This window comes from Phoca vitulina, unplaced genomic scaffold (assembly GCF_004348235.1).
Source record: "Phoca vitulina isolate PV1807 unplaced genomic scaffold, GSC_HSeal_1.0 scaffold5, whole genome shotgun sequence".
NCBI classification, from domain to species: Eukaryota; Metazoa; Chordata; class Mammalia; order Carnivora; family Phocidae; genus Phoca; species Phoca vitulina.
Genome location: NW_022589708.1, coordinates 25,180,314 through 25,194,484, shown reverse-complemented (window position 1 = coordinate 25,194,484; position 14,171 = coordinate 25,180,314).

Here is a 14,171-nt window from a genome sequence, read left to right as displayed (position 1 = left end):
TTCAGATGTATATTGGTGGGCCATATGCTTGGGGGATGATTGCCCACACGTATCTTGGGGGATTTAGAGATAAAGGAAAATTCTAAAGGAAAAATAGACTTACAGGATCCTGGGGGTCGGGCTAAGGTTGCCTTTTGCCCTTAGCAAAGTATTAACATCCAGGCACTGGAGTCCCTAGAGGAAGGGCACTCTGCCTGTTTCGAGGACTTGTCTATGCGCTATAGGTAGTAAGGGGATTTAATACTTTTTCTTCTGCCTCTGTCTCCCACATCACATAGCACATGCGTGCATTATTTGATAAGTGATAGTATCACTATCACATTTAGATAGTTTTTGCGCAATCTTTCAAAGCAGTAAAAGTTTATTTTTACATCACAAGGAAAATTTAACTGAAGGAATCAATATGAAAGTGAGCTAAAAGCAGAAGATGGGACATGACTTTAGAAAAGAAAAAGATTCACCTTAATCACTATAGTGCTGAAGGCTAATTACACTCCATGATATAATTAGCATAGCATAAGTAGAATAAAGTATGTATTATAATTATTCTCTTGGAAATGACACAGCACAGTGTCCAGTTTCTGAATTAGGGGACATACGATTTAAACCGGTGTAAATGCATTTGAAACCATTTTATAACAAAATTGGTGTTTTAGGCAACCTTTTTTTCTCACTGAAATTAACAAAGTAATAAGATCTTACTTTAAATTTCAGAATGTCTCTATATCTAGATTATCTGTACTATATATGGTTAGTAAGACTGTGTAAGAACTACCATGATACAGCTCTAATTTCTAATAATGTTTTGTTTATAAATGTTTTATTGCTGTTATTTCCTGTGGTGGTAATGGACCAAACTGATGAAATTTTAACATCCTTTCCGAACTATCTATCAAAAAGTCAGAACTATAACATATGTGATGAATGAAAGTTTATTTTTTTTGTTAAAATAGTATTGGATTGGTAATTCTAATCTGATTAAAAATCTGACACAAGTGTAGCTAGAAATGGGTAACTTTAGAAATGCTTTATAACTTAAAGAGATTGAACTCTTTCTATAAATAGCAAAGGACAAATGGGGATGGGAATATCTAAAACTCTCATCTTCGTAAGTAGATCAGCCTTTAATAAAATATTTGTGGAAAATGGGATTAAGTTTTTCTATCAGCAAGTTAGAGAAAGAATGTAATTACAATTCATTGAGTATAATACAAAGACCAGAAGAGACATTACAATGATGATAATTAAATAATTATATAGAAATAAATGTCATTTTAAAGACATCTAGGAAAAAGGAGGCTATGAGTTCTTTAATTAATAGGATCTTCAATCTATATATCTTTGTTCCTTCAACAATTGAAAATATGAAATGCTTCACTCTTATAATCTTTACCTTCCAGAAACTGCCTAGGAAACTTTCTCCATGTTTACTGCTTTGAAATTAAATATATATGTAGTTAGCCATTGGATTATGTATTATAAAATTTAAACATTATCACTTATATTAACTCTGAATACTTAAACATTAAATTATATAGCAAAAGACTATAAATAGATACACAGTTGACCCTTAAACAATGTGGGGGTTAAGGGTGCAGTTGAAAATCCAAGTGTTAACTTTTGACTCCCCCCTCCAAACTTAACACTAATATGCTACTGTTGACTGGAAGCCTTACTGATAACAGACAATCCATTAACACATATTTTATATGTTATGTGTATTAAATACTATGTTCTTGCAACAAAGTAAGCTAGAGAAAAGAAAATGTGAGAGAGAAAATACATTTACAGTACTGAGCTGTAAAAAATCCAAGTATAAGTGGACCTGTGTGCTGTTTAAACAGGTGTTGTTCAAGGATCAACTGTGTATAATAAGTATCTTTTTCTCTGAAAACAGAACTCAGTTTTGAGGTAATTTACTTTTTAATGTCTGCATGGATTTAGTGTGAAGATGTCTCCCAAAAGTTCTCTAGAAGAGAAAAATCACAGGAATAATGAGTACGTTATTCTGCAAATTATCTAGGGTATCTAAAATGGAGTTAACTTTCATATCTGTTGGAATATGATCAATATGTTAAAATACATGGATGTGACAGAATCACACAATAGGATATTTACCAGGCTGTCTTTCTGTAAGATCTAATAACATTAAAAGAAAGAGTCTGATCACTGACAGTGTTACTACTATGAAAATCTAAATGACCTGGACTAGCATTTTTAATTGCTACACTTTGTTAATGTGACTAAATTTCAAAAGGCTAGAACTCTTCTTTTTTTTTTTTTTTAATTATAACCACTAATATTTTGTTTTAGAGAGGGTGTTATGAATGAATTCACAGTTTCCAGCATTGATAAACTTTGCCAAATAATCAAAGTACAAAACTTACTTTAATAAAGATGCCATTAAAAGGCTGATTGACATTTTCCAGTGAGTATTATTTTTTGTTTTGTTTTTAATAAAGGAAAGATAAATAGTAGGTTTCAAGTAGAAATATCTGAGTAAAAACAACAACAAATTCAATTTAATATTTAGTCAACATATCTCATTAAATTATCAAGATGTCCAAGGGATTATCCAGCAGTTTTGCTGTCCTAAAAACTTTAAGTAATCTTTTGAAGCATTGGAATTTCAATGGACTTGTTAACTATGACCTAGCCCTTCAGGTAGAGATATTACTCTTACTCCATTTATCCATTTGTTTCAAACAAGGTCAGTGAGCATACCAAGACTTTCATTATAGTTTAAGTAGAATTCCATGAATAGAAAGAACAATGTGTTATAAAGTGTTGGCTTAATATTACTCTTTCAGTTGAAAATAATAAAAATCAAAATTTAAAATAAACTAAGCATATTAGAAAAATTGGGTAACATAACTAAGAAAACCAAAAGTGGAGACAGTTTCCATCTCTTGCCTCTGAAATTTTCTTTGCCATACCTGCATTTTCTCTTATTGCAAACCCACTTTCTCCACATGGCAATTTAGATACTCTTGGATAGTCACTGATTCTCATGTGCGCTATTTTGTTACTCCAGGGATAAGACATTTCCACTAACTGCAAATACAATAATCCAGGGAGAGGCATACCTTTGCACCACTTATTCTGACCAGGATATTAATTTTATATATTCAATTGTATATGAATTATATAAATCAATCTGGAACAAAGAATAAGGATATTACGATTGTCAAACCCACCCCAAATTAGCATAATTGGAGATATGCTGGAAAAAGGAAACCAATTACTATGTGAGATAAGTATTATAAGAGAAGATCAGCTATTACTTTCTACTATCCTTAATAATAAACAAACTTATATAGATTTAAAAATTAGAGCAACGCTCTTAGGAAAAGGAACTATTCTTTATCCAATCACATCTATTTCAATCTAAACCAGTGTGGGATGATAGGACCTCTTTTTTTAACATAATAATACTAGAGCTATATAATAGAATTTTTACATATTTTGTGATGTTGACGTATATGGTTTATTAGTAGTATTAAACAACAGATATTAAACTGAAAAACATGACAACTATTAGCAATAGCAATAGTAAACTAAAAGACCTCATTGGAGATTTAAAAGAAGATCTGAATATGTAAATGAACTGAAGTTGAGTAAATCATCATTATTTCCCTATCTTAAATATACAGATTAACTATTATAAATATGTAATTTTCTACTTCAATATGAAATACCCAAAGGAGTATTTTTTGAAACTAGGATAATGACTAAATAATACATCAAAAAATTCTTAAGAATATTAGAAATTATTTTGAGAAATAAGGGCAAAATAATAACTTCTGCCTCTACAAAAAACTTCCTTAGTACTAATTCTCATGAAAAGAAATTTAGGTAATTAAACAAAAGAGAGTTTATTTTTTAAAAGATTTTATTTATTTATTTGACAGAGGGGAGAGAGAGAGCACAAGCAGGGGGATGGCAGGCAGAGGGAGAGGGAGAAGCAGAGAGCCTGGCATGGGGCTTGGGATCTTGACCTGAGCAGAAGGCAGACTGAGACCCCAAGGTGCCCCATCAAGAGAGATTTTAGAAATAATGATAGCCACTACTGAATTTAATAGGAAAAATCAAAACAAAAAAACCTTCCTCCTTTTCTGTTACTGTAGTTACTGTAGATGAACTGGTCTTGCTTCTAGGAAAAGCTACTCCTGCTGACTTTTCAAACAGTTGGCTTTAAAGAATTGCCATATTGCCCTGTCCAAAGATTTTGGCACAGTTCACGCAGAGACTGGTTGAGGCAGTTGCTCTGCAGTGACCTCTTCAGCTTTATTTTAAAATGGCTTCAGTCATGTCAGTTTTTCATAAATGTTTGTATCTCATCACAGTGGAACTGACTGCACGCACACAAAAGTTATGTCAGTATGCAGATTTATGAGTCTTTTCAATTCCGGAAAAAAATAATTACCAATTTGTTTCAGTAATAGCCCTGTTATGTTTTGTTTCTCTTTTTAGAGACTCAAATATGTGCAGAAAATTAACTATCTTTCTAAAAAATAAAAATAGTAACATCAAATGCAAACAAAAAAAGAATTCAAACATTGTAGTAAATACCATTGAAAATTTTATAACTTCTTTGTAAAGCAATTTGTAAAAATACTCTAAGAAATGTAAATAGTTTATTTAAATTTGAATACAATTTCTTCTAGCAATTTAACCTGATATTATAATGCATATGACTTACTGAGTACATTCATTAGGCATCAAATATGATTTGGTATTTTTAGTATAATACCTACCACCAGGAGAGTTCTTCAAATTTTGAACTTAAATGATATTTTTAAATAGGGAAAAGTTCCCAGGGTCATGCAGCTAGTCAAGAACTGATTCAGAATTTAAGCTTAGATTTGTTCAATTTCATTGCTTATTCTTTACCTTCCTTTGTGACTACACCATGTTTTATTTAAAGGGTTGATTCAGTAAATCAAATGGTATATTTTATTACAATGCTTTCTGTAATATTAAAAATCAGAAAAGCTAAACATCTAATACTATGGAAATAACTTGATAAATTCTTAAATATTAAAACTACTGCTAAGATTATACCTTGTACACACAATAGAGAAACATTAAAATTGTTCATGCTACAGTAAAAATTAAGGTGGAAATATTATTAGCTTTATCCTACAGACGCTACTGAAGCACAAAATCATTAAGCAAATTGCAAATGTGAAAAGCTGCAAATAGTTGGTACTATAGAAGATTTTAAAACCAGTATTGTGAGGGAAGGGATTCATTTTTCAAGACCAATAACCTAGAAGTTGGCCTTCTGCAAAGCTCCATGGAAACCAGCCAGAGCTGATTTCTTAAAGCAGTGAAACCTGGTAGAGGCTTGAGGTAGAAAATCAACTCACCCACTCACCATGTCATGAGAGATATAATCATAAATTTAGACTTTCCCATTGTCCATCACATTCTAAGGAGTGCACAGAAATCTAGCAGCGGTGGCTATCAGATTCCTGGAGGGGTACTCTGACTTTTGGGTCAAGTGACTGTTAAGATGCTAGTGATATTATAATGCTTGTTTTGTGTGTGTGTGTGTGTGTGTGTGTGTGTGTGTGTACACACACACATATATACCTATTTAATAGTTATTATTATTTTTACTTTAAAAATTCATCTCAAAAGGGTTAATGTTTGAGTAACTATAGCAAAGAGATGATAAACTGAGGTTAGTCAAATTGCCTTGCAAATATAACTGAAATTCTGTATCACCGTGGACACATGCAAATGCACAAAATAAGATTTGGATTATATATCAGAGTTTAAATTATGTTTTAGTCTGAACTTTTAAAATGTAATTATTTTGGAACTGAGAATTACTTTAGAACTGATTTCTTATTAATTCATATATTACAGTTCATATGTTAGATTTTTAAAATTAGTTTAAATTTCATAGACTACACATGCTAATCCCTATTATTTAAATTTAATACCAAAATAATTTTTGTAAAATATGCAGCCTGGTAGAAAGAAATGCAGATGGCTTTGTTTGAAAATCTGTGTCATTAGAGAAATGTTCCAGATTGACAGTAAAATATGTTGGTAGAGTTATAACCAGAGTCGACTAACTTCACTGAGCAAACAGGAAAATGATGGTAGGCTGAGGACTGAAAAGAAATTTCATTATTTATTAACTTTTTTTGGCATAGGGTGTTAATGAGTGAGAGTATTATGTGTATAGGAACGTGCATGAACACACATAAGCCATGTATGTTTTATAACTGTAGAAAGAAACATTTATGACTCCTTTACAATTATGAATGCTTTATTTAACTTGTCCCTGCATTTTCCCTAATCCTAAAATGGTATTGCTATCCCACAGATTGCAGTTTATCATGTTCAAAAATATAATAATAACTCTGAGTGTTTTGGAGGATTAAGTTGTATGAAAATTACATGTCTGGAATTATGCGAGCCCCAAACATAAAATAACTTCAAGGTTAGGTTATGGCGTCAGTTTTCCCTCCAGTAAATTTGATGTTTGTTGCTATTTTGAGCCAAGGATATTTGGAAATAAAACTCAGAGAGTGAGTCCTTTTCTAATTTTATGTATACCTGATGAGAGTTTTGTCTGGACAAAGGTATAAGCATCTTTGGACACCAAAATTTGGGTAGGAGAAAAACTTTTGCTTCTAGCTATTATAATGTTACCAAGACTAGACCCTCTTGCTACCATATATAACAACAACAATAAGAAAAACTGGAAAAATGTATGAAATGACTCTTTTCACACATTGGGAAAAGGCCATTTATGTTCTGATATCAATGAGTGGAATAGTTAAACAAGGTGAACTCTACAACCCCCCTGTCTTTCTTGCTGGAAGCCCTCTCCAAATTGCAGTGCACAGATAGGGAATTCGGCAGAACAGGGTAGGTTTTGCTGAGTAGATACAGAAATCAAAATGCAAGGATGCTAAGGTGCTGGAATCAGCAGGCAGAATACGGGACAGAAGGGCGCTACTCAGAGAAAGGGCTTGAAAGATTTTTGTAGAGAATCACTTGAGTCTTTGGCTGAAAAATAAACTACTGCACATGTTTAAGGTGAGATTCTAGGAGGGTACCAAAACCAGCTACTGAGCAAAGATAGGAGCAAGGAGGTATAATCTGAAGAATCAATTCCTAGATGCCACATGGAATAGCAACAATCAAGTTCTGATCAGCCAGAGTGGAGAGATTTTGTGGATAATTGAAAATTTCAGTAGAGTCCTGTGAAAGCTCACATTTAAATAATGATACTAATTGACCTTAATGTTAGGGCTATTCTCTCTAGTCTTTACAGTTTTCTGCATATAAGATCGTGTCATCTGCAAACAGATAGTTTTTCTTCTTTCTTATTTGGATGCCTTATTATTTCTTTATTAGAAATAATAAACAGGTTCAATGAGGTTAAAGAATACAAACTCAACATATAAAAACCAATTGTGTTTATACATACCAACAATGAAAATTAAGAAACAATCCCATTTACAATGGCATCAGAAAGAATAAAATGCTTAGGAATAAATTTGACCAAGAAGGTGGAAGACTTGTACAACGAAAACTACAAAACACTGATGAAAGAAATTAAAGAAATCCCAATTACATGGAAAGTTATTGCGTGTTCATGTATTGAAAGACGCAGTATTGCTAAGAAGTCCATACTACTTAAAGCTTTCTTTAAAAAAAAAAAAAAAGATTTTATTTATTTGAGAGAGAGAGAGAGAGATAGATTGAGCGCACAAGAGGGGGTAGGGTCAGAGGGAGAAACAGACTCCCTGCCGAGCAGGGAGCCCGATGTGGGACTCAATCCCGGGACTCCGGGATCATAACCTGAGCCGAAGGCAGTTGCTTAACCAACTGAGCCTCCCAGGCACCCTACTTAAAGCTTTCTACAAATTCAGTGTAATCCCTATCATATTCACAATGGCATTTTTTACAGAATAGAGAAAAACAATCCTAAAATTCATATGGAATCACAAAGGACCCTGGGTAGCCAAAACAATCTTGAGAAAAAATAAGCTGGAGGCATCATATAACCTCATTTCAAAGTATATTATAAAACTACAGTAATCAAAACAGTATGGTATTATCATAAACACGGACATACATACCAATAGAACACAATAGAGAGCTCCCAAATAAACACATGCATATACAGTTAATTGATCTTTGATAAGGGTGCAAAGAATACACAATGGAGGGGCACCTGGGTGGCTCAAATGGTTAAGTGTCTGCCTTTGGCTCAGGTCATGATCCCAGAGTCCTGGGATAGAGCCATGCATAGGGCTGCCAGCTGGGTGGGGAGCCTGCTTCTCCTTCTCCCTCTGCCATTCCCCCTTCCCCCCCCCCACCCGCTTGTGTTCTCTGGCTCTATTTCTCTGTCAAATAAATAAATAAAATCTTAAGAAAAAAAGAATACATAATGGAGAAAGGATAGTCTTCAACAGATTGTGTCAGGAAAACTGGATATCCACATGCAAAATAAAATTGGATGCTTGGGGTGCCTGGGTGGCTCAGTCGTTAAGCGTCTGCCTTCGGCTCAGGTCATGATCCCAGGGTCCTGGGATCGAGCCCCGCATCAGGCTCCCTGCTCTGCCAGGAGCCTGCTTCTTCCTCTCCCACTCCGCCTGCTTGTGTTCCCTCTCTAGCTGTCTCTCTCTCTCTCTGTCAAATAAATAAAATAAAATCTTTAAAAAATAAATAAATAAATAAAATTGGATGCTTGTCTTATATCATTCACAAAAATCAATTTAAAATGGATTAAAGGCTTAAACATAAAAACTGAAATTGTGCATATCCTCGAAGAAAACATAGGGGTAAAGTTTTATGGCATTGGTCATAACAATGGCTTTTGTGTATATTACTAAAAGCCCAGACAAAAACAACAAAAATTAGAAAAGTGACACTACATGAAAAACAAAAGGATTCTGCACAGCAAAGGAAACAATCCACAGAATGGAAAGGCAACTGACAGAATGGGAGAGAATATTTGCAAACTATGTGATAAAGGGTTAATATCCAAAATATATAAGGGACTCCTACAATTAAAAATAATAATAATAATCCAATTAAAAATGGGCAAAAGACTTGAATAGACATTTCTCCCAAGAAGACATACAAATGGCCCAATGATATGTGAAAAGATTCTCAACATAAGTAGTCATTAGGGAAGTGCAAATCAAAATCACAATATCATCTTACACCTGTTAGGATGGCTATTATATTATTTGTTAAGATTTGGCAAGGAGATGGAGAAATTGAAAACCTTATATACTGTTGGTGGGAATGTAAGATGTTATTGATAAAGGTGGATTTGCTTCTGCTTTTGATTTGCTTTTCTATGTGTCATGTCTTTTTTATTCTTCCTTTCTTCTATTTTTCCTTAACAGAATAATTACTAGTATAATGTTTTCCTTCCTTGAATTATATTTGCACTATATTTGTTTGAATCTTTTTCTTAGTGGTTAATTTTGGTTTAAAATATACTTCTTAATGTATCAGATTGTGTTTCTGATTTATGCTGACATATCCAGTATAATATAGCCATGTTATTACTATATAACTCTATCCCCTTTCCCATTTGTTGTACTAATATTATTATACATATTCTAAATTTGTTGCAAACTCAAAACCACATTGTTCTAATTGTTACTTTACATGATTTTATATCATTCAAGAAACATTAGGAAAGATGCTTTGTTATATTAACTTTCTTATTTACTCTTCTCTGTTTCTCTTAATTGCTTCCTGTGCAATTTAGTCACCATCTGCTATGTTTCCATACTCCAGTAGCTCTGTTCAAATCCACCTTCTTTGTGCTTTGTTATTATTTGACAATAACAATTATCCACAGCTTTGTTAGTGTTTGACAACAATTTGTTGTCAAATATATTATGTGTCTATATATTATAGACCCAACAATATAATTACATACTGTTTTATACAGTTTTTGAATCAGTTAAGGAAAGAAAGAAGTGCTCATTTATACTGTCTTTTGTAATTACATAATTGCCTTTAGCAGTGCTCTGTTCTTTTTTTTTTCCCCCTATAGAGTTGATTTATAGTCTTAGATCACTTTATTTATCCAAAAGAATGTTGTTTGGTACTTTTTGTAATTCTATTTTTGGTTGACAGTTTGTTTTTTATACTTTGTATGTGTCAACTCACAACCGTCTAGCTTCCGTTATTTCTAATGAAATGTCAGTTGTTAATCTTACTGGGTTTCCTTGTATGTGATCAGTCATTTTTTACTTGATGCTTTCAAGATTTTGCCTTTCTCTTTAAATACTTTCCCCCATATGATGTATCTGGATATGGATCTCTTTGCCTTACTTGGAGATCATTGGGCTCCTTATGTATTAGATTTAATGTTTTTCACCAGATTTATAAAGTTTTCAGCCATTATATCTTTGAGTATTTTTGGGGGTTCCTTTCACTCCATTCTTTCTTCTTGGAACTCAGTTAAATTTATGTGCGCTTAATTAAATTGCATATTTCTCAAAGATTCTGTTAATTGCTCTTCATTTTTCTCTTTATTCTTAGATGCATTCTTTCTATTGATCTAACTTCAAGTTTGCTGATTCTTCTGCTAGCTCAATTTTACTATTTAGCATCTCTTGTATTTTTTTTTAATTGTGCTTTTTTAAATTTTTCTACTTGAGTTTCAGGGTAGTTTTTTAATAATCACAATGTCTTTATTAATATGCTGTATTTGGTTGCACATTGTCATTGTACCATTCTTTACTTCTTTAAGTATGACTCCTTTTAGTCCTTTTAACTTAATTATAATAGCTTCCTCAAGGTAGTTCTTCATCTCCTAAGTCTGACATATAGGCTCTCTCAATGGCAGTTACTGTTGCCTGTTTTGTTTTGTTTTTTTCCTCCTGTGTGGCTTGCACTTTCCACTTTTGCTGTATTTGTCATAAAATTTAAGAAAATTTGCCAATTTGACATTTTAGGTACTACTTTGTACCAACTCTGGATTGTTGTCATCGTTGCCTTTGTTCTTGTCTACTTTGACCAAAGTAGAGGTTTATTATGTTGAGCTGTGGAGGACAGGAACAGGTCTCGGCTCAGAGGACACAGACACTGGCTGATCTTACCCAAATGTAACAGATATTCTTGAATAAATATTTCTTCATTTTTTTGTATCACAATAAGATAGTTCTCAGAGATTTTAATTTGTTTTTGTTATATTCACATGTAGTTATGGTTGTCTATCTGGAGAGATATTCCATGTAGCTTATCATGACATCATTCTAGAAGTTATTCTCCAAGATAAAATATTTTTAAGATACTAAAGATCCACCCCAAAGCAGGGATTTTTCTTTTTGATATTGACAAACTGATTCTAAAATTTATGTTATAAAATTCTAGAAACAACTAGAGTAGCAAAAAAAAAAAATCAAACGAAAAACCACAACTTTTTTAGAAAAAAAAAAATGTTGGAAGAATTACATTATTTAATTTTAAGACTTTCAATGAAGTTCCAGTACTCAAATACTCAAGGTGTCATGTTTTTGGCATAAGCATAGATACAGATTAATGGAAGGAGATAGTACCCAGACATAGACCTGCCATGTATGAATAATTGATAATTCAGAGGTACACCAAGGTAAATATTTTCAACAAAATCACTAGAACAAATTAACACCCATATGGAAAAAAATGAATAGCGGTTTTTATCTCACAATAAAGAAAAATTACTTTGAAATTGTCATAGATCTAAATGTAAGTGCTAAAATTCTATACCTTCTAGAATACTACGTAGGAGAAAATTTGGGGCACTTTAATTAAGCAAAGATCCATGACAGATCTCTCTCTTTCTCTCACATACACGCACACACCCACACACACACACACACACACACACACACACACGAAACTTCTATTCTTTGAAAGACACTTAAGAAAATGTGAAGGTACATTATGCATTTGGTTTATTGGCTTCTTAAAATTAGATTTTAAGGATTCTTTATATATTCTAGAACCAAACATTTTTTCAGATATATCTATTTTCAATATTTTCTCACAGTCTGTGTGATAAATTATTCAAATGGTACGTGTACTTTCTCAAAATTAGAATCTGTTTTTCAAAAGGTGCTCCTAAAAGTACTTGTATCTGGAGTATATTAAGAATCCTTAAACTCAGAACAGGCAAAAGAAAATACCAAAATAGGTACTCTACATCCTGAATATTGATGTTTATAATTAATAATAGCCCCCAAACCAGAGAAAGTAAAATTAAATACCATCAATTAATGAATGAAGAAACAAATTTCCATGTATTTATAAAATGGGATACTATTAAGCAATAAAAGAAAACAAGTAAACTGCATACATTCAACAACATGGATGAATCTCAACAGCAGTATTCTAAGTCAAAGAATCCTCATTTAAAGTAGCACATGCTATTTTATTCCATTTATATGAAGTTTTAGAATAGTCAAAATATTCTGCAGTGACAGAACAGATTCGTGGTTGCCTAGGGCTGAGGATGTGGGAGATACACTGTAAAAGAAACTTTTTGTGGTGATGAAAATATTGTGTCTGCATTGTTCTGATGGCTAAATGGTACTTATCAAATGCATTTGTCAAAACTCATAGGACTCTATAATTAAAATTAGTTCACTTTATGTTATATAAATTACATCTCAATGATGATTTATAAAGTAAAACAAAAAAGTGAAATAGCAAAAAATGTTGCTTTTAGGATCAATCAGAGAAAAAGCAGAAGTTGTTGAATGACTAACCTTATCAACACTTGATTGCTATAATTAGAAATCACAGTGAGAGCAATAAAAGTAAAGGACCATATAATTCAGTCTGAGGAATTGAAAATGCACATAGGAATGGAAATGTTTAAGAACACTTACAAAAACACTAAAAAATCCAAATACTGGTCTTGTTAAGAAGTCATACAATCACTGATGTGTTAGATTCCTAATTAGATTTCTCCTCTCCCTTTCTCCAAATATATAACCTCAAAATGAATAACCACAACAGATTCTGTAATTTCAATGTCTTTAAAAATACAAAAAAATGAAATAAAAACGTCATTCTAAACAACTTTCAGGAGATATAGTTATTCACATTTTTATATCATTCAAAATGTTACCTTAAAATAGTATATGTCAGTTGTAGTAAACATATTGGCTTAAACATAAATCATTATTTCAAAATATTTGTCAAGGTATATCAAACTATTATGATGAAGCATATCCTTCTTCTGAAATGAATCATTGAACACTACATCAAAAACTAATGATGTACTATACGGTGGCTAACTGAACATAATAAAAAAATGAAAGGTAAATCAAAATGATTAGTCTATATTTCAAACAGAATATTGTTCCAGTAATTTTGTTTATAAAGTCTAAGAATGCAATTCTTTGTTTTTAGTTTGGATGATTTCTAGAATTCAAAGACCAAGGAATGAATTTGTCACTGTTATTTTGAAAATCAAATTAAATGTCTTAAAAATGAAAAGTTATTTTTTGCACTGAAGAGGATAAGAAAACACTTTTTCCAGTCGAGCGAGATGAATTTTGAAATTCAACCACATTTACCCTTGTTTGTCGGTATTTTTTATATTTTTGAAACTCATTATTTTAAAGCTTCTGATAGTTTATACAATCAAATGCCCCCAATATTTTCTTGAAGATATGATAAAATATATAATGATTCCTTTAAAAAATTTTTAAAAAGCCAGGTAAAAGAATATAAGGTACATTTGCTCTTGCATTCAAAATAATAAATGATTCTTTAAACAGTACATTTTAAAGATACTTAAGCCTTGAGAATAATTAACTTGCCTTAAACGGAAACACTAACTTCAAGAGGGTTCTTTTGCAATCTCCACAGCTGTCTCCCCAACACTGAATACATAAATATTATTCTGGCACTATGGCATACATATAACAGCATCAAAATACTGCTTTCTGACTAGCAATATTATTCATTAACTTTTGCAATTAGTTGTGCTTAAAATGAAGACAGCTGTTAAAGTGGAATCTTTTATCATATGCATGTATTATTAAATTTACTTCAAAATGGCAATAAAACTGTGAGTGATTTCCAGAGCAGAAGAGCTTCTTAAGATAATAAACAAATATACAAAAAGCAAGCATTTTTTGAGCACTTTCTCTTAGCCAGACATTTTGCTAAGTATG